The sequence below is a fragment of the Nipponia nippon genome, unplaced genomic scaffold (assembly GCF_047370975.1).
Source record: "Nipponia nippon isolate SJK-2023a ecotype South Korea unplaced genomic scaffold, ASM4737097v1 scaffold_1, whole genome shotgun sequence".
Classification (NCBI taxonomy): domain Eukaryota; kingdom Metazoa; phylum Chordata; class Aves; order Pelecaniformes; family Threskiornithidae; genus Nipponia; species Nipponia nippon.
The window spans coordinates 143,786,107-143,812,491 of NW_028262290.1; the positions used below are offsets into that span (position 1 = coordinate 143,786,107).

A 26,385-nucleotide genomic window follows, 5' to 3' on the forward strand; every position below is an offset into this window, starting at 1 on the left:
CTATTCATTTCTGGAGGCAGTGTGCACATAGTCCTTCACAGACCTAGCAGGCTCCAAGGGGGCTGCAAAAGGCTGGCAGGTAACAGTTTTTGAAAGTTTTTTCTTCAGAGTTTTATGTGAATTGAGCAAAGTCCAACCTCGCTGCTTGGTCTTAACAAACATAGTCCTACTGACTGTTGAATAACCTTCCAGAACAGGTGAAAACAGATTAAGATCACCCCCCTAGTAAGACAGCACATTTATTTTGTCTGAGGCAGATTATCAATGTTCAATACTGAGTATTTAAAACCAAGCAAAAATATCCAGTGAAATTTCATTCTACTTTAAAATATATTTTACTGTTTATTTTGTATTAATTATGATGGTAAACTGCAGAAATTTTCATGCTTTGAAATAACATATTACCAAGGATTATGCAGAGGACACCACTGTGGGTCCTGCTTAAAAACTGAAGGCAAGCTGGTTTCAAACAGCACATCAGGATATAGGTTTTCAGATTATTCGCTTTGCATTCTCTCAGTTAAATATTACTGGTAGTTTTTCCTGAGGTAAGTTGTTTCTCAAACAGGCTAAAATGCATTCTGAAGATGAAATAAAGTCTTAGAGAAATGCAAAGGCTGATAATATTGCTGTATCATATCAGGGTTATGGATCTGATGGCAAATGGTAAGTATAGCAGTTGATTTAAAAATATTCCCACAAAAAGTTGGACCAGATGATCTTTGGAGGTTCCTTCCAACCTGAGCCGTTCTATGATTTTATTCTATTAATGTTTTACCTTTAACTGCATAGGCTTAAATTTTACTGGTAAACAATACAAGAATAATCACACGGTTTTCCTTTTTTGGAAAAGTCTTTGATATGCATTATTCTCTTCAGACGGTACAAACAGATATAAAAATGTATCAATATCTGTATCTAAATATGGACAAATAAATCTAAATATAGATAAATTATTAACAGATAAATCCAGCTGAACCCTGCACGTCAGGGGAAGCCTGTCTGAGGAACAGAAAGCCTTGCTTGTACCTTGATGCTATGATTGAGAGTTTCTATTGGGGATATTGAAAATTTCGAAGCTTCACTCATTCTTTTGCAAAAAGATAGTGACAGCTGTATCTATCCTCTTCTGTTAAAAGGCTGATCCAAAATACTGAGAGAGCTGAAGTCAGAGTAGTTAAAGGACAGCTAAGTTACATGCTTCCCCAGGTTCTCTGAAGGAAGTGTAACTTTTTTACTCGAATAGAAGGCCAGTTGGGGTCAGAGGTCCTGCACGCTCTCCTCTCTACCCCTTTCATGTTTCAAAAAAAGAAAACTGGGAAGTATGGTAATTTATCATTTCAGTGTTCATCAACTTGCAGTCTCTGGCATGTCAGAATAAAGCTTACTGCTATCACTGCTAGTTATACTGTACCAAAAAGCTGTGAAAATGTCAGGTAAAAATAAAATATCTCATGTTTTCTCTTTGAAAAAAGAACCCACCCACAACCAAACCCCTTATTTCCCTCTGCAAATGAGATAGACTTTAATAACATTCTCAGAGCCTGGCATATTTTGGAAGAAGAGAAATGAATACAAAATTGTATCATATTTTAGAGTATCCAGTGAAAGTCTGATGCACTACTGATTGAACAAGATGCCTATTTATATTAAAGATTACACTGCCCATTTTACCAAGCATGTTGCCTTACAGTCATTGCTGGGAGTGCCCAAGCTAGAAAAATACAGCTTAATCCCAAAGTGGCAACTATGAACAGAACAGTTTATTTTCTCTCTGTCTAGGCAAAGACTGATTATTGTCACTTTTCAATATAAGTTGGTACCGCTCATAATGGCAATGCAATGAATACAGGTTTAGTACCAAAAAACCCCAATTCCAAAGCCCCAAGGTTTTCGCTATAACAGAGTCAGCTAAAGTTTAGTGCTTTAACTAACATTTTTTCAAGTGGAAACCTTCAGTATGAACCTTTGAATTTTTCAAGCAGAAGCAAAACTTCTACATCATTTTAACACCATCTGTTTGACACAGATCATCTTCCAACCCCACAAGCCACGTTAATAACTCACAGGGTATCTTGTGATAGGACAGGGCACTGCTCTGCAAACTCACAGTGATTTTTCTGAAATTCCACCTGTTCATTTTTTCTTTCTAGTATAAGCCTTCCGACCATCACAAAGCATTGCATTCTTTCTGCCATCACCTCCACCTTCTCCAAGTTTGTTTCATTTTCCCCTCTTTGCAGTCCACTTCTCATTTTAATAGCCTAGTTTCTTCCAAGTTCAATTCTGTAGCTTGAATCTTATGATTACAAGGACCAGTCTGCCCAGCTGCACTCTAATGATCTGAAATCAAAGTACTTTGCTATGAGAGGTCTTTGACAGACAACTGGCAGTAATGTTAGATTAGCCCACCCACCTAGTTTTCCAAAGCTACTTAAAAATATGGCCAATAGCTACCACTAGGCCCTAGCCTTGGCTAGAAAGGCTAGACAGACAGCTTTAATCATCAAAGAACTTCCCATTCTCTTCTTTAGGAAGAAAAAGTGGAATGTAGATAGGAGGACACTAGCAAAGTTTGCAAGAGGAGTCTTGCTACATTATCAAAGTCCCACTGTAGATTTAGCTACAGCCATTCTTAATACTTTTTCATAGGAGTTGTAATTTTAAGTGAGTCTCACATAGGTAGCTTGTAACCTACAGCTAGGCTGTATGGGTTTTTTTTCCCAAATAGACTCTGCATTAACACAAAACCAAACCAGAAGACTTCTTGAAAATATTTTTGACAGTGTTCAGGGAAATACACTGAGATAACATTAGAAGTTCTTATTTTACATTCCTGTATCTCCTCCTTGCATGTGAACACAATTAAGAGTCAGTAATTGTATTAATAATGCATTAGGCTTGCTTTGATGTTTTAAGTGCTCTTCCTGCTTAAAATGCAATCATATTTTTTTAGCAGTGGCGACAAGAAGAAACCTGAGAAACTGAATATGGTCAGCCTGTCTACAGTGGTAAGTTTCATGCTATTTGTGAGTTTAGCAATCCCAGTCTACCAGAATGTTTAAAATTTATTATTTGTATATATGTATCTCTACCCATGTTGCAGAGCTATACTAGAGGCACTCTACTGTTTGTGGTATAGAGTACTCGGAGATCTGCAATGGGAAGGGAAAATGGAGGAGAAGAAAGGAAAGAAAAGGCAGACACAGGAGATGGAGTAAGCTAGCTTAAAATGCTGGAGGTTTTTATTGTCACAGCTACGTCCAACAGATGCTGACATAGGTCTATTAACAGATAGACCTGAAACATGCTTGGAGACACAGAAAGAAAGAAAAGGAAAATCCCCAGCATAAGGGCAGCATATGCCAGAAAATTCATCTCCCACACTAGCTATACTTTCATAAGCACCTGGCATCACTGCCTAATGGAATACTCTTTAAAAGGCATTGTCAGAAACAAGGAAATCTTAGCTTTTATTTTCAAGTTATTCTTTTGCAATTGATTCTAATTTATCAGTACTATACTAATTACTAACTAGCGTCTTCTCAGCCGAGACTCTCCCACCCGAATTCATATCCAGAAAACAACAGGAGAGAGTCACAGCAGATTTTACAGGACAATTGCATTCATTTTTAAACAGGTAATTTGGAAGCACACAGTTTTAATTTTCTTCTTTTATATGCAGGCCACAATATTTTTGCATTTTACATAATTAGAGCAATGATAGATACAGAGGACCTCAGGAGGTCCTCTGGCCCAATGTCCCTCTCAAAGTCAAGCTAAACAACAAAGTTAGAGCAGGTTGCTCAGAGCCTTGTCCAGGCAAGTCTGGAAAATCTCCAGCAGCTGTAGTTCCACAGCCTCTCTAGGCACCTGTTCCAAGGCTTGACCACAATTATCTGAAGAAGTTTTCATAACATACTAGAAGAATTTCTCTTATTACATCTTTGATTACCTGCCCTCTTGAGGACTTAAAGCGAAACTGCACAGGAGCTATTTGAATTAGCTTGGAAAGGAAGTAACAGAGCAACTTCTGTACTATTTCAGTCTCCTTGATAACCATATTAAGATTTAACAGAGTAATTCAATGTCATGCTTAACTAGTAGCAGACTTGGGATTTATTCAGGTTTAAGTCAAGCCTGAGTCTAACAGAATCTGAGGTGGCTTTAGGGATTTTTTTTTTTTTTTTTTTGTAAGTGAAAAGATTTCCCTAGTCTCCCAAATACCTATGGAAAACCAATGCCTCTTAACCTCCTGAAGGATAACTCATTTGAAACAAAACTTCTTCCTGCAGAGGAAGCAAGAGAAAACTACTACTGCACAACATAGGAGCGATGGCAACTGGCATTACACTCTCCCTATTCTCCCTGCTAGCACTGCATTCAGCAGCGTTCCCATCTTCCTCCCCATTTTCTGAAAACCTGTGGGAAACAAGTGGTAAAAATTCACACATAGGACAAAAGAAAAACACACATTGGTAATTCCTCCTTCCCCACACAGAGGACAAGAAACACTAAACTGCTCCAACTCACCTGAAAGACCAGGGCAACTCTGTTCAGTCAACAGCCACAGCAAAACCCAAAGGTGCACACTGTGGACCCTACTTACATGCCAAAAAGTACAGTTTCCTTCACTTAAGGGATTATTTCACAGCCATGCCTTTCAGACCATCACTATGGGCTGGGGAAGGAAAACCCATTGATCCTCTCTTTTTCTTGGTTGGGGTGCCTCTGGAAATCACATCCCTGGACCGGTCTGAGCACTCGCACCTATTTTCTGGCAGCAGGGCCAGACATGTCATGCTCAAACTGGTGTCTCCTAGGACTACCCTAGGCTGGCACACTGACGCGGGTCCCCCACCACTCAACCATGTCCCTAAGCAGCACATCTACACGTCTTTAAATACCTCCAGGGATGGGGACTCAACCACTTCCCTGGGCAGCCTGTTCCAGTGCTTGACAACCCTTTCGGTGAAGAAATTTTTTCCAATAGCCAATCTAAAGGATGTTGAACACATCTACTCCATTACATATCTGCACATATGTTTTTACCAAAGGACTCATTATTATGCCACAAGAAAGAAATTTTTGCCCCTTTTTGACTTTCTCTTCTTCCTCATTTGGAGCATGAGGATGGGACCAAGCTGCTCTGAGCTAACCATTCCTAGGGATGTGAGAGGTGATTTACCACCCTGCTACAAGGAGGATAAGGTATCTCACAGTCAGCATGAACTGAGAGCCTGTTTAGAGGTCACTGTGGTGACATGACAGCCCATGGCACCTGCCTCCATGCAGGTCCAATAACAATTTGAGAAATTTTTTGGCTTCAGTAAGCTGACTAAAATCCAGAGTGATTATTTTCTATTTGTATACTTGTGTACAATAAAATGTATGATAAAACTCTTACTCCCCTTAGTACACAATCATATTTATTTTTTTATGACCTTTGTTTCATGAGAAGTATTAGTAAAGTTACAATAGAAACAGTAGAGTAAACATCATTTTTATACAGCTTTAAATATATTGGTCTTGAAACTTCTGACAGTGGTAAAGACCCACCAGCCCCAAGTGTGGACCTATCTAAGATACTGTAAAAGTAGAGAAATTATTACAGATATTATATTCTTAGATATTTTTTTTGTTATAGTCATAAATTTAAATTCCAATTGGATGTAGTTAAATTAAATGCAAAATTTGTTTAAACATATGGTTTTAATATTTTATTATTATACATATTTTATGAAAGCCATGATTTTATTCTTAAAACCATTATTAAGAAGTTACTGGTTTATGTTACGATTTTACAATTTTATGTATTACAATTTTCTTATTTTACTTTTTACTGCCTCCTTCTGCACTGTTAACACTGTGTTGCCACTCAAATGCATTTGCTGTAATTAGAGAAGTTTTCAGCATAGTTCTGTTTCCACTTTCAGTTTCAATACTCCAGCTGGTGGGATAAACTCCTCATGGTGCTGTGCACTACTATGGCAATACTCCCTGGAGCAGGGGGAGCCCTTATGATGATCATCTCTGGTGACATGACAGATGATAGTTTTATTACTTCAGAAAACTTTACTTATCCAGGTAGAACTGTTGTAACTCCTAGATGGTGTCATTGAAATATGGCTTTTATGCAATTAAAAATGAGTTTTATTTGGAGAATTAAAGGGCAGAATAGCAGCTTACTTTAAGCTATTTATTACCAGGGAAGCAGTTTGCTCCTATGCTGTGGGCCAGATGTATCACTGGTCCACTCACTACCATGAGAAGCGACAGGGCTTTAATTTGACCAGTTCTGTATTGCCTCCAGCCAGTCTCCTGTGGTATTACAAACAGTTCACCAGTTAACAGAAATGCCAGGGTTTAAAGGAAGCATTTTAAAGAATCAACATTGGGGTTAAAGAATTAAATAAATGGATGAATGAGAAATGGTAAAAGAAACAAAGGTAAAATGCGTCGTGCTATGCCTTGAAATCAGAAGCTCTTCTTAAACAAAACTAAATATATAAATTAAAATATGTAATAAAGCCCCAGTTATTAAAAAAATCAGGTGCAATAAATATATAACTCAGCACAAATGTTCTTAGATGTTTCAATATTTACTAACTGCTGTGCATTTTAGGATATTAAAAGTGACCCAAAGACTATGATTGTAGGTCCGCTTACTTGAACACACATACACACAAAAAAGGCTCCTAATACAAGCCTACTTCTGTTATTTGAAGAAGAAATCTTCTCATTTAAACACAAGTTTTCTTTCACTAAAGAAAGCTTTCTCTTCTTCCCCCTCGAATAGAGAAAGTTCTTCCAAGGAATGCACATTTATTCCACTTGTGTGACTTAAATGTAAAATTCTGATCTTGAGTTATAAAAGAACGTACGTCTTAGAGAAATATTTTAGGAGGTAAAAGAAGATAAGCCTTTGTTGCATGACTTTATTTCTCACGAGATTAGCAAATGACTTTCAGACTGATAGAAAAATGAGATTATCAGAAAAACTGCTTTTCTGCTGCTGAGTTTGAGCATATAAATTATCAGACTTCTTAAAAGACGCACCAGACAGTCCCTTTTGTCCAAATATCATCACCTTTTTCCTTTTCTTCTAAATCAGTGGGAGCCTTGCTCACGTTACCTCCGTGCTATTTCCCACAACTTCTCCAACACCACTTTGTTCCTTTACAGAGAACTAGACAAGGTACAGAGGGCAAAGAGCTGAACACTATATTCATATAGTTGCATGGTTCAGCCAAATGCTCCTCATTAAAGAGCATTATGCTTATTTTAATCACCTTACTTACTTGTCAAGCATTGATTTCAAAAGGAGTTAATCACCGCCTCTGAATATTTGGACAAGAATCACTATTACTGGTGCACAGACGTGTAATGATGTTCCTCAAAGCATCCCTAAAATAGTCAAACTCTTAAGTGTTGCCACCTCTGTCTCATCATTTGATTTCTACAAAGCAGTTTGTGCACTGGAAAACTAATCCAGGTTTAAATCAAATGTAAATATAAAGTGCAGTATCTAATTCTGAAAAGTTGTTGCAATCACTTCTTACTGCAGAGCCAAACCAGAACAAGGCACATTTATTCTGAAATTAAAGTGCAATACGCACATTCCAGAATCACTCATGACTGATTAGCTTCACATGTAGATGAATCCTTATACAACTTAATTACACCTTTAACCTCTGGCAACAAGAATTAAACGAAAGTGTGACCCTTGGACAATTGGAAGGAAGCACCTAATACCATATTCATAAATTTTCTGAACTTTACTTACTTATGAACCTACATTTGTCCTACTTCACAACACTATTAAATAAGGTGAGTGTTCTAGCTCCAGTGTATTATTTTTATGAATATTCATAAAATCAGCACACATACCAGAGAAAATATTGTATTCGAAATGTGGAATTCAGGCTAGTGGTTGTAGAGTAGCTGAATTTAACTATCTTTTCAACTGTTTATTATCTTACAGGTAGAATGTTCAATTCTGGCTTCAGAAAATGCTTTGTAATATGTGTTGCATAGGTGCAGTTCCCTTAAACATGGTTAGGGGCTAGGTAGGGTGCTAGGTAGCTGACTGCTCTTAATCTTCATTCAGCATTGTTGGGATAGGAGTTTACAGAAGGAAATTATTATCATGTGATTTAATGAAAATAATCAACAAGCTTTTATCTATTTTTTTCTTTAGCAAATTTTTCTTTATTGAACCATATGTCAGTGAACTTTTCTACAGAAGATTTTTCTTATGCTCTGATGGAAGAGTTGGAGGAAGAAATTACCAGGTAATAGGAAAATTGTCATTCACTTCATGGCTATTCTTTCCCTGTAATAGAGAACTCAAGCAATTGTCCTCTAAAGATTATTCTAATATTTAGCCCACGATTAATCTTGCTATAAATATTTAATGCAGCTGAAGGAATTCAGGTTTTGTTATGGCTTTAGGCTAATGCCATTGTATGAGTCAGACGCATCTTGTATTTTCCCACTCTAATCCCAATCCGTGCCAGATGGCTCCAGCAAACTTACAACCTTTCTGCCAGAAGCTCAGGAGGAGGGTTATTCCTCCTCTTCTTGTGTGTCAGGATAGGTCGTTCTCCTCCCATGCCAGTTCTCATGCCTTTCTCTCAATATGTGCTCCTGCTCTTGCTCTTCCTCCTTGCCCACATCCTTCCCTCCTCGTCCTCCCCTTGCACTCTCCAGCTCCCATTTTGCCACCAGCCCTGCCTGCCTGGCAAGCTGACTTCTCCTCTTCCTGCCACAACTTTCCTGTTCACCGTTTTTCCTTTTCTCTGCTGCTTTCCTACCTCTCTCCATCGCTAACCACCATAAAAGAATGAGGCACAGTCCAATGCATGAATGGTGGCCACTCACCTGGTCCTGAGGGAGGAGGTCCTGGGAGTTGAACAAGCGCTGTGCCAGCTCTGCAAGGGTTTTACAGAGATCCCCCATTTCTTGCTCTTTGGCTTTCTCATTTTCATCAAAACCACAAACGTTTTGACTGATGTCTAACAAATTCCCTAAAATGTTGGAACTGATCACATGCAAAGCCCCCAGACTACTTTGTGTTCTCTGTAATTAAATGACACCAAATCAGTTAGGAAAGACAACTAATTACTTACAAACTCTGAACCACATTTTTTCTATTAGCTTATAAACTACTTAAAAGACAGTACCTAGGAGACACTAGCAGCTGTATGAAAACTGTGGATAGTGTTTTTACATAACTCCATCAGCTAGTGAAGTTTGGATCCAGTTTTATGAAAGAAAGTGAAATGAAGTTTCTTGTAATTCAGAGAACCTGCTCCCTTTCTTCCTCACTGGTGCAAAAGCCTCAACATCAAAAGCTCATGATAACTTCTTAGGCAAGCCATTTACTCACTCCATGTTCTTACTGCACAGGATCACATGTTAAAAATTTGTTGATAATAAGTGAAATTCTGAAAGACATCCCTTAAAGACAAACACCTTGTACTCTACCAGAAATAAACCAAAATGAGACAATTATGAAGTCATGCATGATGGAGTTTCCATTAAATTTCCAGGTTTTCAGTTTTTGTTTAGTCTTTGCCACTACAAACAGAGGAATAACCACCTAAAGGGCACCCAGGTAATAATAATGATTGCCATTGGGAAGGTAAATCAAGTACTCGTTGGTACCCTTTTCTTCTATAAGGACAAAGAGCAGACAGTGAAGTTGAGAGACATCAAATTTAAAACTGGTAAAATAAATACTTTTTATATGCCCAAAAAATCTGCAGAGCTCATAGCTAAAAAATATAAATTAGGCCAAGAACTTACTATGGTCATGTATTTTTAACATTTTCTGATCGTATAAAATTGAAATAGGGACTGAGATGGAACAGTTGGTCCGATTACACTATCTCACTGACAAGCTGTTTCATGTTAGTCTAATAATGTTTTTTCACAGTTTTCTAAGGTATTAAGCACCGGTTATTTTCGGAGACAGGCTATGAGGACATGTGGTGTCATCGTCCGAGCAGTTTGCAGGTTTATGTTTGGAGGGGGGGTTGTTCCTTTTTTTCTCTCTCTTTACCTATACCCTATCTCTTCTTTTGTCATCCTTTGCCCTTTTCAGGTTTTCCTTCTGTCTCCACTTTTTTTAAGTCCTAGCTCCTCTTTCTTCATGCCCCTTTCTGAAATGGAAAGAAAACCCTAGTCTTTTTGTTCAACCTCAGAAAAGGGTATTTGTTTTGTAAGTAAGCCAGGATGGCCTTCTCCTTGAAGGGAGCATGAAATCACAGATGGCAAATTCTACTCTTTTTGCACAAATTCCACTGCATAGGATAAAAATTAAGAATTATTGATATAAAAATTATGCAGCTCAATTCTGGAACTGGAATCTAAACATAAGCATTGGGTATATTTGTCATGCAAAAAAGCTGGCAAAATCAGAGCTATACCTTTCTTAACAATTGTCATCGAACAAATATTTCACATTGTCATATATTTTTATTTTCCAATTAATTGTTACTAATGATGTTATAAAATAACCATAATTAATAGGGATTTTGAACCAAAATTAAATTCATTCCATTATGGTTTAGTATAAGCTGCACATTTGAACAAATGCATAAATTCTGTTTTTTCCCCAGTTTTGCTGTTTTTTGTAGCTTTTCTATTACGCTGGCAATGATTAAGAACAACATTCAGCTACTCATTTAATTTTAAGTTATTCATTAATGTACTAATATTTTTCAGTTTAAATATGATATAATTTGTTTAATTGCGGTCATGAATAAAGTATCTTTGGCATTCGTTTGTAACAAAAGTGCTTAGAATAACTTTCCTTATTGCTTTTTCTTTTTTTTTGTATGTATGGAGCCTTATTTTGTTGTAATTGCATGAATGGTAGCTAGGCATTTTTTTTTTTTTATTTTATTTTTCCCTAGGAATGTACACATTTTTTAAAACTAAAATAACATTTCTCAGACAACTAAACAAAACAGTTAAATGATGATAGCATGCAAACAATTAAAATTCAATGTCTCTGTCTTTACTTCATTAAACTAAAGTGGATATCCTGGAAGATAACTGACTTTTGTTTTTACACCATTTAAGTATTTTTAAAATTCCTGTCTTAAATTTCATTCATTGTAGAAAGTGTTTCTAAGATTAAATGTATCATTATAAGCTTCGTTTTTTTAATCTATGTCTTCATGGATTTTGAGCCACTACTTTTTAAATTAAAAATTTTGTGTTATGTTGTGGGAGTTAGCAAAAGATAACAACTGAAATTTGATTCTGGAAGAACTTAAAAAATATTCATTATACCAAAGAAAGAGAAATGGCAGCTATCCCTGTTTGGAGTAGAATTAATTCAGTCTCCAATCCTTTTGTTTCCTTTCAGATATGCATATTATTACTCTAGAACAGGAGCTGGTGTTCTTTTTGCTGCCTACATTCAAGTTTCATTTTGGACACTGACTGCTGGCTAGCAAATAAAAAGAATCAGACAAGAATTTTTTCACGCTGTAATGAGACAGGAGACTGAATGATTTGATGTAAATTATGTGGGTAAACTCAACAGTAGACTTGTGGAGTAAGTATTAAATATCAGTTAATTGCCAACTGAGTATTAATTCTAATTATTGAAAATCAGTTGTAGTACTTCCCTCAGAGTAATGTTATTTTATCTATCTTATTAAACTTCTCTGTAAGTTATACCATTATTTATCCAGATCCTGAGATGTGTATGGATCATTTATACAGAGCCTGAGGAACAGAGATGTTGGCGAACGCTGCTCCATGCCCTCTGTGGCTGCAAACTTGTAGCTGTGTTGAATTGCAGGTGTTAGAAACATGATGGAGCACTGACAAAGTGAACTGTATCCAAAGAGTTCATTTCTGTCTTTTCCACACTTTCTTATATGTTTGGATATAATTTGTTTTTTTTCAGTGATATCTCCAAGATTAATGAAGGCATAGGGGAAAAAATGGCAATGTTCTTTCAGGCAGTGGCTACCTTTTTCACTGGATTTATAGTTGATTTTACAAAAGGTTGGAAATTAACACTTGTGACCCTGGCACTCAGTCCTGTTCTGGGATTCTCATCAGGTCTCTGGGCAAAGGTAGGCAAAAAGCGTGAGTTTTCAATAAACCGGTAAGCTATATCTTCTATAATCCCATTTGGTATTTTTAAGACTTGAAAATGCAATCTGTCTGTTAGTGAATTTAGACCCTGCTCACATGGAGGAAGACGTGAATAGGTGCATGATGACACTGGTAGAGCTGAAGACACGCAGTGCCTCCACCATGGACACAGCTATCCTCCTGCAAAGTTTATGTAAGTATAACATACCCTCATATGAAAGGGTAAATAAGTAGTACCTTTGCCTTCTTCACTGGACTCCAGGAAAATTACACCAAAATAACTGAATATCATCGGTGAAAATAAATAAATAAATAAATAAATGAAGTAAAATGACACCGCTGAGGTCATCGCAGGTAACTGACAGTAAGTTCTGGCATGAACCTGCAGCAAACCAGGTTTCCTATGATAAGGCCTGTCTGTGGGCTCTGAGCCCAAGGCGAGGAGGGCATTAGCCCCCCGAGACAGCACAAGGACACAGGCAGACACGGCCCGGCAGCCAGCACACCCTGAACTCTGCTCCAGATCATCCCTTTGCCGTTGGCTTAGCTCCCAATAACTTACTGAAAACAGCACACGAGAAGTGAATGAAGACCTCACTGAGAGAGAAATAAACTTCATCTATAGAAATACAATTGCTGTTGGCTAGGACTTTCAAAGGGGCATTAGGGTGTTGAGTACCAACTGGCTACTGAGTTTCAGTGACACTGGCCAGCCTTGCCCTTTCAGCTGAGATGAAAAACCCAACCCTATTTAAAATGTGCAGTCCCTAATACTTCATAGCACATGAGTACTCTGCTGTAACTTCCTCTGCAGCCTACCGTGTGCTGGGAGGATGAGCGTTCCCGTGCTTGTCGGGCAACTAATTGTCCTGACGCAAACCAGAACTGCCTGACAGTGGTGGTGCAAGTATTTCTAAGTATAAGGGGTCTTAGTCAGCTCCTCTGAATTTCCAAAATGATGAAAGTATAGAAGAACTGAAAACCCAACCTCATTTTTTGGCAGCAGATAACATGCATTTTTCTAGTTAATATATTTTATGCAATGCAAACATTGTCATGATGCCCTTCAAATTTCTGCCTTGGAAGCAAAATGTGGATTCTTTTATAAATCTTTATAATAAAACAAAGTAGATAGGAAATTCAGTACAATAAATTAAGAATTCTTAGACATCAGAACAACACTTGAACTCATTCTGGTTTTGTTTGAACGGGAGAGTTAAAATATTTTGCTTCTACACAGATAATTTCCGCATTCACGGTCAAAGAGCTAACTGCATATGCAAGAGCAGGAGCTGTTGCAGAGGAAGTTCTGGCAGCAATTCGAACTGTGGTAACATTTGGAGGACAGAGAAAAGAAATTGAAAGGTGAGAATAAAGTTTCCATATGTTGGCTGTTTTTATAATAGTGACTAAAGAGATTTTGAAGTTTTTTTTATATCTTTGCTGCTGATTTTTTTCTTTTCTCTACTTTTTTATTAGCTTCAAAAAGCATCCTAGAACACGCAGAGATGCAGTCCCTTTCCCAAAGAGAATATGGTCTTACAGCCCTCATAAACCCAGTAAGAGTTTTAAGCAAAAAAGATAGGCATGTGGCAAAAAAAGACAAGTATAATACTAAGGTCACAAACCAATGCACGCACATGTATTTATTTGTATTATACTATGGAACATCATTCTTGCCATCTTTTTGATCTTTTATCTAAAGATAACCAGCATGACCACAAATACTGGCAGGAGTTTTTCAGACTCAAAGTTCAATAACAACTCTGTCATCCACAGAAAACACACACCGTCCCCTGACCTGCTTCTCCCTTTATGCTCGGCTCAGGCAGCTGAAAGAAGTCCTTTGGGTATCTACTCCTCACTTCCCAGTTCACCCCAGCATCTTTCTTTGGTTGCCCAGTGCTGTTCATCACCCTCATACCTTCCATCACCTCTTTTGCCTACTCATCCCTAAAGCACTCTTTGCCAGCTGCTTCCTGCCGCGAGTGAGCTAACTGTGATGTAGGTCTTTCCTCCTCATGACCCAGAAGTGGGAAGGCCCTCCTCTGTTACTGGGACCAGGTCCTGCTATTATAATAAACAAATGTATCATCTACTTCCCTTGCTAATTAGTGTAAAAGCTCCATCCTAAAACCAGGTAGGCTTTTTAACTCTGCTGCTGCAAGGAGGCTATTCTACTGCTTGGCTGTCTGAAGACCGGACATCTCTTTCCAACAAAGTGTATGCATAGTTTCTATATATTAATTTGTTACTGTACCAGCACTGAACATTTGCTTTAGTAGTTCCCTCCCATGGGTTTACTCTCCTGTGCTGTTTATAGAAATAAATCATAGACTATCTCAGGTGGCATCTTGCTAGGACAACCAAATTAAGTTCTTTTAGTTTTCTTGTGCAGTATAGGTTTGCCATTTCACTGGTTGTCTTTTATTTTACATAATTATGGTTCCTCTACTTCTCTTATTACTACCCTCCAACATCGTGTATCTAATTCTGTAAGACATTTTGGTATTCTTTTGTCCTGGTCCTCTCACTGGCCCTCTGTACTGATCCTCTTAGTTTTGTACCATCAGCAAATTTCATTATCCTGAGTATTGTTTGCATGCCCAGGTCACTAAAATAAGTAATAACAATAAATCCCAAGACTGACTGAAGAATTCATGTTGTCAGCTCCCTTGGGTATTATAGCTCCCCACTGAACACCACTGTCTTGCTTCAAACAGTTCCTTACCTTACCACTCTTTCATTACTTCACAACTATTGTTTAACTGATAATTTATCCTATGGCTTTAGGATAAACTGGCATTAGGTGGCATTAATGAAGTCCCAATGGATTAGTTTTACTGTGTCACACCTCTCTAGAAAAGACAGTATTAAAGAAAAGTAACTGGGTTAATTCTTCGCTCTCATAACACATTTATTTTCTTGTCATTTTGTATGATTTTATTTTATTTCTGTTTGTTTCTGATGTTATTATTTTCTTCAGAATTTGTTTGCAAGATCTATGTGCTGTTTTTGTCAGGCTACAAGCTTGTAATTCCTAAGGTTACTGTTTCTTTTATATTACTTCAGTCCTGTGGCTCTATCCACAATTTGAAAACAATCACTAAAAGTGTTTACTACTGGACCACGGTTATGTTTGCCAGTTTATTCAATACTCTGGAATAAAGAGTCCATGATCACCATGAGAGGTACATTCCTTCCTTACTGCTTTCCCTTTCAGGTCAGATGTGGTAATTAAAATACCCTAATTCACATTGGTCATCCTGCTTTTGGCACCATACGCATTTGTGGGGGTTTTTGTACTGATAGATGAGGCTGAACTACAGCTTTGGAGCTATCCCTAGTGCAATTATCATCTCAATGCTTTTTAATTTCTAAGACCCATGAAATGGAAAACCTTTGTTGCAGGCCTTTTTTGTATGTGTTCATCTGTAATTACTTTAACTGATTCAACCTGCAATCATTTTATCCTTAATTTTTATCTATAACCAGCTTTATCTTAATAGCCTTAAACTAATTCTAAAAAAATGTCCTTTTGTTTGTTCAGTGACTATTTAAAAAAGAAACTTCTCAGCTGTCACCTCCCAGAGCACATGGGTCACACAGCTATTGCTGCCGTTTGATTCTTTATTTATGACGCCTCTCATAGTCACACACTTCTGACTGAATTGTTCTCTCTGTCCATGTCCAAATCCAATCTAGACTATCAGATACAAGCACCATCCCAATAATATCTTTTACATTCATCACCAAAGAGACTGTGACATAAATTGAACCTGTTTTCTCCATATCACCATTTCTCCTTTCTTTACAAAGTACTGCAACACTCATGCAGCAGTTATACCATCCTTGTTACCTTTATTTCTGACCCAATACCAGTATTTTTTTTTCTCCTGTTATTGATTCTTTTACTCTTTTAACATTGCTGCACTTTCATTAATCCTCCTATATATCAGAACTGGTTTTAAAATTGATGTGAGTCTCTCCCAAATTTTATACTTTATTCCCTCAGAAAGTTTATCCTCAATCCTAGACGCCTACTACAAGCTACTCAGATCAAGTCTGCACGTTAAGAGGAGACATCTTTCAGCCAATTCTTCCCATGGCTAGGCACTGCTTACCTTTCTTCACAGCATCAGTAATATTCACTCACAGTTGGAAGATTCCTCTGAAAATCACAAGATTAAAGCTGTTTAACAGGTTGCCACAGCTTTTTCCACTCATCTAAAATTGTTGCAGATAAAATTGATCAGCTCAGTCTGTCACAACATGAAAGACAGCCAATACATTTTCTTCTACTCTTAGCAAGATCTTTCTCAGGATTGGATTACTGTTTACCAAAATATTTTATATATCTTTGATGTATTTTATTGGAAATTTATGAATATACACAATGAAAGAAAGTATTTTCCCGTATGTTCTGTTTTTTTGTTTTTTTCTTTCAGATACCAAAAAAAAATAGAAGATGCCAAACGCATTGGTATCAAAAAGGCTACTTCAGCCAATATTTCTATGGGTATTGCTTTCTTTTTGATATATGCATCATGTGCCTTGGCCTTCTGGTATGGAACCACTTTCATACTCCCCAATGATCATACAATCAGAAAAGTCTTTACAGTAAGTATTCACTAGTAGCTGAACAATGTTTATGAAAAATACTGAACTGATCCTGTATAATCTTATTGGAATATGTGACTTTAAATTTTAAGTGGGGTTGCTTTTCAAACTACATTTTTCACTTTTTTACTCCTGTTAACAAAACCAAAATCAGTACAGTTCTGCATACCACTGATATTTCTGTAAGTTGGGTAGCAACATAAAAATCACATACTCAAAGTCCCTTGTTAAAAAGTCAGCTTGGATCAATAATATTTAGCTGTTAATTTTTTATTCAGTCACACCAGATCTTGGCTAAAGGACTGAGGTATAACTTCTAGGAATCATGATTCATGCCAGGTGGTTGCATTTAGGAGAGCAAGACCAGGCATCAGGTAGCATTCCCTTTGTAACTATGTTAGCTCCTGCCTTAGACATAGTTCATTTACCTACAGTCTTTATCTACACTGGATAGATCAGGTTGGACATTTTGTTGGAGGGCTTGGGGTATGATAGCGTGGTTGAAGGTTTGATCCCGGTCACAGCCTGCCTGCTAACAAGTTTACACCTGTGATAGGTCAGCAGCTCTTGAAGCCATCCTCTCCATCACGCTCAGGTGCAAGGGTCTCTAGCAAGTCTTTGAGGAGTGGCTCATTTAATTGTTCCCACTTGTGTCCAGGTGGGTAAGTCCATTTTGTGGCCAGCAGGATCAGGGAAGTGATTATCCCTTTGTACTCAGCACTGGTGAGGCTGCACCTTCAATACTGTGTTCAGTTTTAGGCCCCTCACTACAAGAAGGACATTGAGGTGCTGGAGCGTGTCCAAAGAAGGGCAATGAAGCTGGTGAAGGGTCTAGAGAACAAATCCTATGATAAGCAGCTGAGGGAGTTGGGGTTGTTTAGTCTGGAGAAGAGGAGGCTGAGGGGAGACCTTATTGCTCTCTCCAACTACCTGAAAGGAGGTTGTAGCGAGGTGGGGGTCAGTCCCTTCTGCCAAGTAACAAGCAATAGGACAAGAGGAAATGGCCTCAAGTTGCACCAGGACAGGCTTCAATTGGCTATTGGGAAAAATTTCTTCACCGAAAGGGTTATCAAGCATTGGAAGAGGCTGCTCAGGGAAGTGGTTGAGTCTCCATCCCTGGAGGTATTTAAAAGACGTGTAGATGTGGTGCTTAGGGACATGGTTTAGTGATGGAATTGGCAGTGCTAGGTTAACGGTTGGACTTGATGACCTTAAGGGTCTTTTCCAACCTAAATGATTCTATGATTCTACGTTTTTGTCCATTCCAGGGCAAAGCCAGGCAGGTGAGTTTGTACTACTAACATCCTGCAGAAACCAGCTGGGAAGGAGCTTTCCTCTCATGTCCTCAGTGAAAGCCACTGGTGGAGCAGGGAAAGTACCTGCAGCCAGGCTTCTGCCGTATCTGGCAAGCAGTACATGGCTGCAGAGCAGGGGTTATCGCTGGTCCTTCCAGCAGGCCGTACTCTTTGTCACCTCTTCTGGGCCACTAACAATTTACACTGTGATGTAAGCTTGATTTAATACTTAGATGTGATTAGAATAAAATGCAAATAAGTCTTCCCAGCATCTGAAATGTGTGGCAGAGTTGCAGTATTCAGAAAAACACCCAAACACGAAAAAGTCAGACCCAAGGCTGAAAAATTAGATTAGAAATTAGAGTCTGCTTTTGGTGTGACAAACAATTTCAGGTTCACACAAAGAAGTTTCCAGTTTCCTCAAACATTTGGTTCTGTTCTTGCCAGTACTACAATGGAGTAGATTACTGTGCCTTTACCTTTCGGATTGAATTACCCTTGGGTTTATGTTATATGAAGAAAGAAAGAGATTTTTTCCTATGTTTAATGACAAAAGTAACTGGTGGCTAATTTCTGTTCAGGTGGAATTAGAATGCTGAAGTGTCTGCTGACAGTTTTACCTCTGAGATCACATCTACTTTGTAGTTCAGAGATGTGAGTGCAGCTGTTGTAATTATACCCATGCTACCTCAAGTAACTAGCTGAGATACCAGTAACAGCAGCACCATGCCTGACAAGGATTGGTTTGAGCTATAATATTTACTTACCAGACTTATGGTACATACTGGCTGGCTGAGGCTGTAAACTGGTACATACTGGGTGGCTGGCAGGGGCTGTAACCTTGCTACTATAGTATCATAGTGACTACAATGCTATTTTAAAACTAATCTTGGGTTGTCTAAACAAGTTATATTTCTGCCTTTGGATATTAGTACACTATTCCTGATTCTAGACTGTTCTGGGAGGAATGAAAACAAGTACATTAAAACCTAGCTGCCTGTCTGTGCTAATATGGCACAGCTGCTGTCTCCTACAGTATATTAAAGGAAGGAGTGTAATCATGAGCACAAATTACTGTTAGTATGCAATGGCTGGATGTGAATTTGTAGGTTACTCCTTCCTTTCACTGATGTTTTAGATTATTTCCTCTGTTCCTTAATTTGCGCTAGTGAAGACTTAAGGCCCTGGGCATTTGCCTTGGTTACTCACCCCAGATAGCAGATCTGCCAGTGACCTGGACCGGCAGCTTCATGCATCCACAAGTAGTCGCAGCTACTTTGCAATGAGGCCTGCTATGCCTCGTTATACGGTAACATTAACATCTAAGATTTCACAGCCCTGTGTCATGCTAAAATGTCATTAGGAATCTAAACAATGTTTTTTTTCCCTTTTCTTGACATGCTATTCTGCACAGGAACCTCAAACTGACAGCATGTCCAATGCAGGCTACAATCTGAAATACGTTAAGGGAAATTTGGAATTCCAAAATGTTTAATTCAATTATCCTGCTAGGCCAGATACTAAGGTATTTACGCATACAGAGGTGATAGAGATTCCATTTAAGATAACTTCATTGCCTTAGAGAAAAACAATTGCTATACTTTAAAAAAAAGTCCTAGAAATAATGGAAACCTCTGCTTTTATCTAGAACAGATAACACATTCTAGCCAGAACTGGTTAGTTAACTAAATTAAGAGCCAACCTTTTAAAATAAAATGTAACTACATGAAATTTCCACTAGAAACTAAAAGGTTGCAGATTCTTATAAGTCACAAATATAATGAAAAACGCTAATTGTAATAATACTCATTTTATCCCAGTAAAAATGTGATAGCAGTACACTGATCTGCCAAATTGTCCACACTTTAAGTCTGGTAAAAGTATTTCTCTGAGAAACTGGCAGCAGACCCAACACCTAGTTTATTGCATTTACAATGCAAAACCTGCCCCTTTGAAGGAAGAGATTGTTTTGTTTGAGAGCTCTCACTAAGGTAAGTCTTCATTCAATTAACTGGGGAAGGGGTCTGAATGATTTCTGAAAATATATTTATTAAGAATGTCTTGGAAAATCATCTTCATTTCCAATGTGAAGGAAGTCCACTTTCACTAATGTATAAAAGTGGATCTGTTTCCATTTTGTTCAGGTAGAATATGAAGACAGAGAAGAACAGGGCTTTCTTAGTTGACTTTTAAAGAAATAGACAAAGAAAATATTCCAGCTGTCCAGTTTCTAAAGAGATCAATTGAAATCGTTTGGCACTTAAGTTAGCTGCCATTAGAATCAATACAAAGACTATGAAGACTACTGTTTTCAGTGAATTCTGCTTCAGGTTTCTAAAACTTTTATCAGATTATCTGGTATTAGAGAAGGGCTTTTGTCCTGGTTTTGGCTGAGACAGAGTTAATTTTCTTCCTAGTAGCTGGTATAGTGCTGTGTTTTGGATTTAGGATGAGAATAATGTTGACAACACACTGATGTCTTAGTTGTTGCCAAGTTGTGCTTACACTGGTCAAGGACTTTCAGCTTCCCATGCTCTGCCCGGTGCAAAAGAAGCTGGGAGGGGGCACCGGTCAGCTGGGCATCGGTCAGCGGGTGGTGAGTAATTGCATTGTGCATCACTTGTTTTGTATATTCTTTTGTCATTATTATTATTATTTTCTCTTCTTCTGCTGTCCTATTAAACTGTCTTTATCTCAACCCATGGGTTTTATTTTTTTTTTTCTGTTTCTCTCCCCATCCCACTGGGAAGGTGGCAGGGAGGGTGAGCGAGTGGCTGTGTGGTGCTTAGTTGCCAACTGGGGTTAAACCATGACATTCTTCCTCTATCTATTACAGACGTCACATTTTTAGCACTTAATCCTGGTGAGAAAGAGCGAAGGATGTTGCATAACAAAGGAAAACGAGAATGATGGGCAAGCCAGAGGAGGCAAGGGAACATAACGTATTAATGGAAATACCATTGCATACTGCTAAGTTGTCTTTGCTTACTGACAACAGTAAGGTCTAAGAGAGTAGTGCAGAACAGAAGACCTCACTCTTCATTCCTAAACTTGTGCAGATATATGTGACATCAATGGCTGGGAATTCATCCCATGTGATAACTGCAGGAACACTTGCCCAGCAAGGGCTGACAAACCTGCCCAAGACATGGAGCAGGTGTTTGTGTGTGATGACTGTGCCAGGCTTGCTGTTGTCACAACTACATTTTAGCAGGGTTCAAACTACCTAGGCTGCTTCTCTAATATTAGCTTGTGGTAGGATGTAGATAAAAACCTAAATAATGCCTTCAGATAGGCCCATTCTGCCTTTTAGCACTTTTTATCTTGCATGTTTATGTGTGAGAAAATACAGTGAAGATACTTTATACTTCTCACTTCAGTGGAGGACAAAGTATTTGGCCCAAGGCTGACTGAAATCAGTGAAATGTTTCCATTTGCATCCTCAGGTTTTGGATCGGGCTCTTAGCTTTTATCTTATTCCCAGGGCTAGCTTCCATGTAAATGTCTAACACTGTAGTAAGTATATTACCATGTAAAAACTTGCAAAACAAAGACTTTTGATTGAGTTCTAAGGTAGCTTAAGGGTTTAAACTAGGTTGTCTCAGTTCATACTTGCTCATTTTGACGTCACTTGAATCTCACAATTAAAAATATTCTTGATAAAAATGGCCGTTTTTCAGCGGGTTTAGTATTACTGAAACAAAAGAATTCTTGCTTTACCCTGTTGTTCTGAAACAAGAATAGTCCTGACAAACGTTTAATGGAATATCGGCTCTCCCACTTCTTTTAAGCTAAGAACCTCCTCATGACGACTTCCTACTGCGTTACTCATAATGAAATAATATGATGTTTTATATAAATCTGCACAAACAAAACTATAAATTGTTTCTCCTTCATAACTGAAAGTTATGAAGTGTTCCCTTCCATCTCATTACACAGAGGTTTACATATGTTGCTCTGCTTCTGGAAGTTTTAGAGAAAGCTACAGAGAAAAGCTCCCATAGGCCAACAGCAGTGTAAGAGGGGAAAGAAAAGTTCTTGTCCTCCACAACTGCAGTGACTGCTGTGTGCCATCTTCACCACCACTCTGAGATTGAGCAGTAAGTTTGCGTGGAAAGAAGACCTTCACTTTTGCAGTTGGTGTGAAATGCCATGTTTTGAAGGGATGAGCAGAAGAATTTCTTCACAGTGCAGTAAAACTCCATAAACTCCACGTCAGCCCTTCCACAATTTCACATTTAGTTCTTCCCCTTTGCTAGCTAGAGCTCTCTTGCAAAATATTGTTCTAGTCTTTAGAGTTTCTTCAAATTTACACTGACATTTTTACATACTCTTATGTTTTTGGTTACTTTTCTTATATGCACAGATACTGAAGGGCTTGAATCTCAAGGTTAGTTGTGGCCAGACAGTGGCCCTGGTTGGTGGCAGTGGCTGTGGGAAAAGTACAACTGTTCAGCTCATCCAGAGATTTTACGATCCCAGGGAAGGCACGGTAAGATACCTCAAGTGAGGTATGCTCTGTGTGTCACAGTTGTTGGAAGTCTAGTTCTGGCCTCACTGCCCTTGTTCCGATGACACGGTAAAGTCTCCCCTAGAAAGGCACGTGCCAACCTGGGGAGAGAAGTTCCTTGACCAAAACACTTAGTAAACAATTTTTGTCTGCTTCCCTTTGTTTAGGTTACCATTGATGGGCAGGATATTAAGAGCTTAAACGTAAGGTATCTGCGGGAGATTATTGGTGTGGTGAATCAGGAGCCCGTGCTCTTTGCTACTACTATTGCAGAAAATATTCGTTATGGCCGTGAGGACGTCACCATGCAAGAGATTGAAAAAGCTACCAAGGAAGCGAATGCTTATGACTTCATCATGAACCTACCCAACGTAAGCAAACCAGCTGTCCTGCTGAAATAATTTCTCCTAAACCTTCTTATGCCACATAGTTCCTTAGAAGGGATTCTCGTAAACAGAGGGAGCTATCCCTGGAGCTGTGAATAAGCAGAGCTATGCAGAGCTTCCTCCTAACTTTTGAGAATAAGGTTAATTTTAAATCTTCAGGTCATGGCTTGGTGGGCGTTTGCAGAACTATTAGAATTCCAGGGACACAAACAATTAGGCAGGTATATCCAAGTGGGTGTTTACCCTGTAGCGTTTTAGAGGAAGGAGAAGATGCTGACAGGGTTACTAACACTGATGTGCCTTTTCTTTACATTGCCTTTCTTTGGTGAAAGGACCGTGCCACTGAGTGTTTTGGAAATGTGTGTGGTTGTCTTGTAGAAGTTTGAAACTGTGGTTGGAGAAAGAGGGGCACAGCTGAGCGGAGGCCAGAAGCAAAGAATAGCAATTGCCCGAGCCCTGGTTCACAATCCTAAAATTCTTCTGGTTGATGAGACAATGTCAGCTTTGGATACTGAATGAGTTGTGCAGGCAGCACTGGACAAGGTCAGTATTGCTCATTCATTTAAAGAGCTGCAAGAAAGAGAGACCCCTAAAAAGTCTAAGGTAAGCCTGAATTCGGCAAATACTCTCTGTTCATACAAGGACTGGGAACTCTAAATGGGGATGAATAATGAGATGCTTTAAAAAATACATTAGCAGTCAGCTTTCAAGTTTGCTAGCACTAGCCCTATCAAGTCAGGCAGACTTCCCAGTGGTGAAGTGTTTTTGTAAGTGCCCATGGAATTCAGTTAATGACGTTACAGAATCATAGAATTACTTAGGTTGGAAAAGACCTTTAAGATCAGCAAGTCCAACCGTTAACCTAGCACTGCCAATTCCGCCACTAAACCATGTCCCTAAGCACCACATCTACACATCTTTTAAATACCTCCAGGGATGGGGACATCAACCACTTCCCTGGGCAGCCTCTTCCAATGCTTGATAACCCTTTCGGTGAAGAAATTTTTCCCAATAGCCAATTGAAGCCTGTCCTGGTGCAACTTGAGGCCATTTCCTCTTGTCCTATTGCTTGTTACTTGGCAGAAGAGACCAACTCCCACCTCACTACAACCTTGATATACTTGTAGTGAGCAATAAGGTCTCCCCTCAGCCTCCTTTCCTCCACACTGAACAACACCAGTTCCATCAGCCGCTCCTCATAAGACTTGTGCTTTAGAGCCTTCACCAGCTTCGTTGCCCTTCTTTCGACACGCTCCAGCACCTCAATGTCCTTCTTGTAGTGAGGGGCCCAAAACTGAACACAGTACTCGAGGTGTGGCCTCACCAGTGCCGAATACAGGGGCACTATCACCTCCCTGGTCCTGCTGGCCACACTATTCCTGATACAATCCAGGATGCTATTGGCCTTCTTGGCCACTTGAGCACACTGCTGGCTCATGTTCAGGCAGCTGTCAACCAACACCCCCAGGTCCTTTTCCACCAGGCAGCTCTCCAGCCACTCCTCCCCCAGCCTGTAGTGTTGCATGGGGTTGTTGTGACCCAAGTGCAGCACCCAGCACTGACCCTTGTTGAACCTCATACAATTGGCCTTGGCCCATCGATCCAGCCTGTCCAGGTCCCTCTGTAGGGCCTTCCTACCCTCCAGAAGATCAACACTCCCACCCTGCTTGGTGTCATCTGCAAACTTACTGAGGGTGCACTTGATTCCCTTGTCCAGATCATTGGTAAAGACATTAAACAGAACTGGCCTCAATACTGAGCCCTGGGGAACACCACTTGTGACCGGCCGCCAGGTGGATTTAACTCCATTCACCACAACTCTTTGGGCCCAGCATCCAGCCAGTTCTTTACCCAGCAAAGCATGTGCCCGTCCAAGCCATGAGCAGCCAGTTTCTCCAGGAAAATGCTCCAGGGAAATGGTGTCAAAGGCTTTACTAAAGTCCAGGTAGACAACATCCACAGCCTTTCCCTCATCCACTAAACGGGGTCACCTTGTCATAGAAGGAGATCAGGTCAGTCAAGCAGGACCTGTCTTTCATAAAACCATGCTGACTGGGCCCCATCCCCTGGTTGTCCCATACATGCCACGTGATGGCACTCAGGATGATCTGCTCCATAACCTTCCCCAGCACTGAGGTCAGGCTGACAGGGCTGCAGTTCCCCAGATGCTCCTTCTGGCTCTTCTTGTAGATGGGCATCACATTTTCTAAACTCCAGTTGACTGGGATCTCCCCGGTTAGCCAGGACTGCTGACAGACGATGGAAAGTGGCTTGGTGAGCACTTCCGCCAGCTCCCTCAGTACCCTTGGGTGGATCCCATCTGGCCCCATACACTTGTGTGTGTCTACATGGTATAGCAGATCACTAACCATTTCCCCTTGGATTATGGGGGCTTCATTCTGCTCCCCATCCCTGTCTTCCAGCTCAGGGGGCTGGGTACCCTGAGAACAACTGGTCTGACTATTAAAGACTGAGATAAAGAAGGCATTAAGTACCTCAGCCTTTTCCTCATCCTTTGTCACTCTGTTTCCCCCCACATCCAATAAAGGGTGGAGATTCTCCTTAGCCCTCCTTTTGTTGATGATGTATTTATAGAAACATTTTGTATTGTCTTTTACATCAGTAGCCAGATTAAGTTCTAGTTGGGCTTTGGCCCTTCTAATTTTCTCCCTGCATAACCTCATGACATCCTTGTAGTCCTCCTGGGTTGCCTGTGATGGGTAGGACTGAACTGTAGCAGACTATCCCAACCAAGCTTTAGTCTTTGGAGCAGTGGAGAGCTCAACATGGGCTAAGAGCTAAATATTCCCAAGCAGGTTTTGGGATCCATGTGATCTATGTTCTTATTAATACCCAGAAAAGTAATTCAAAACCAGCTCGGGGGCGTCTTCAAGAGCAGCTGCTACACGTTGACTGCCATCTAGACGTAACTTCTAAACAACATAGAGAATTGAAAATAATAGCAAATCTTGTATTTCTTGTTGTCTTCTCTAAGCTAGTGTATGAACCATTTACAAAATAGTTCCACCTATTCCTCAGGCTGAATCAATCATATTCTTTGGGTTTTTTCCTCCCTCTGTTTCTCCCTCTCACTATGCAGCTATGCTTATCCCCTGGCTGAACACAAATTACCTCCATTGCATAAACATTTTCAGCAATGATCACAGTTTATCTATGGACAATATCTTCAGAAAGCATTTTGCCTTCATGTGCTATTCTGCCTCAGGAGAAATACCTTACTCTGCCCACTTGTCGTGGTTTAACCCTAACGGGCAACTAAGCACGACACAGCCACTCGCCCGCTCCCAGCCGGTGGGATGGGGGAGAGAATCAGAAGAGCAAAAATGACAAAACTTGTGGGTTGAGATAAAGACAGTTTAATAGGTAAAGCAAAAGCTGCCTGCACAAGCAAAGCAAAACAAGGAATTCTTTCACTACTTCCCATCAGCAA

The 26,385-nt window shown here is 39.5% G+C and overlaps 1 pseudogene; it reads left to right on the forward strand.

Annotated features, from left to right (window-relative positions):
• Nucleotides 1-2,936: 2,936 nt before the first annotated feature.
• LOC104022904 (ATP-dependent translocase ABCB1-like) overlaps nt 2,937-26,385 on the forward strand; it is a 46,843-nt pseudogene continuing 23,394 nt past the window's right edge.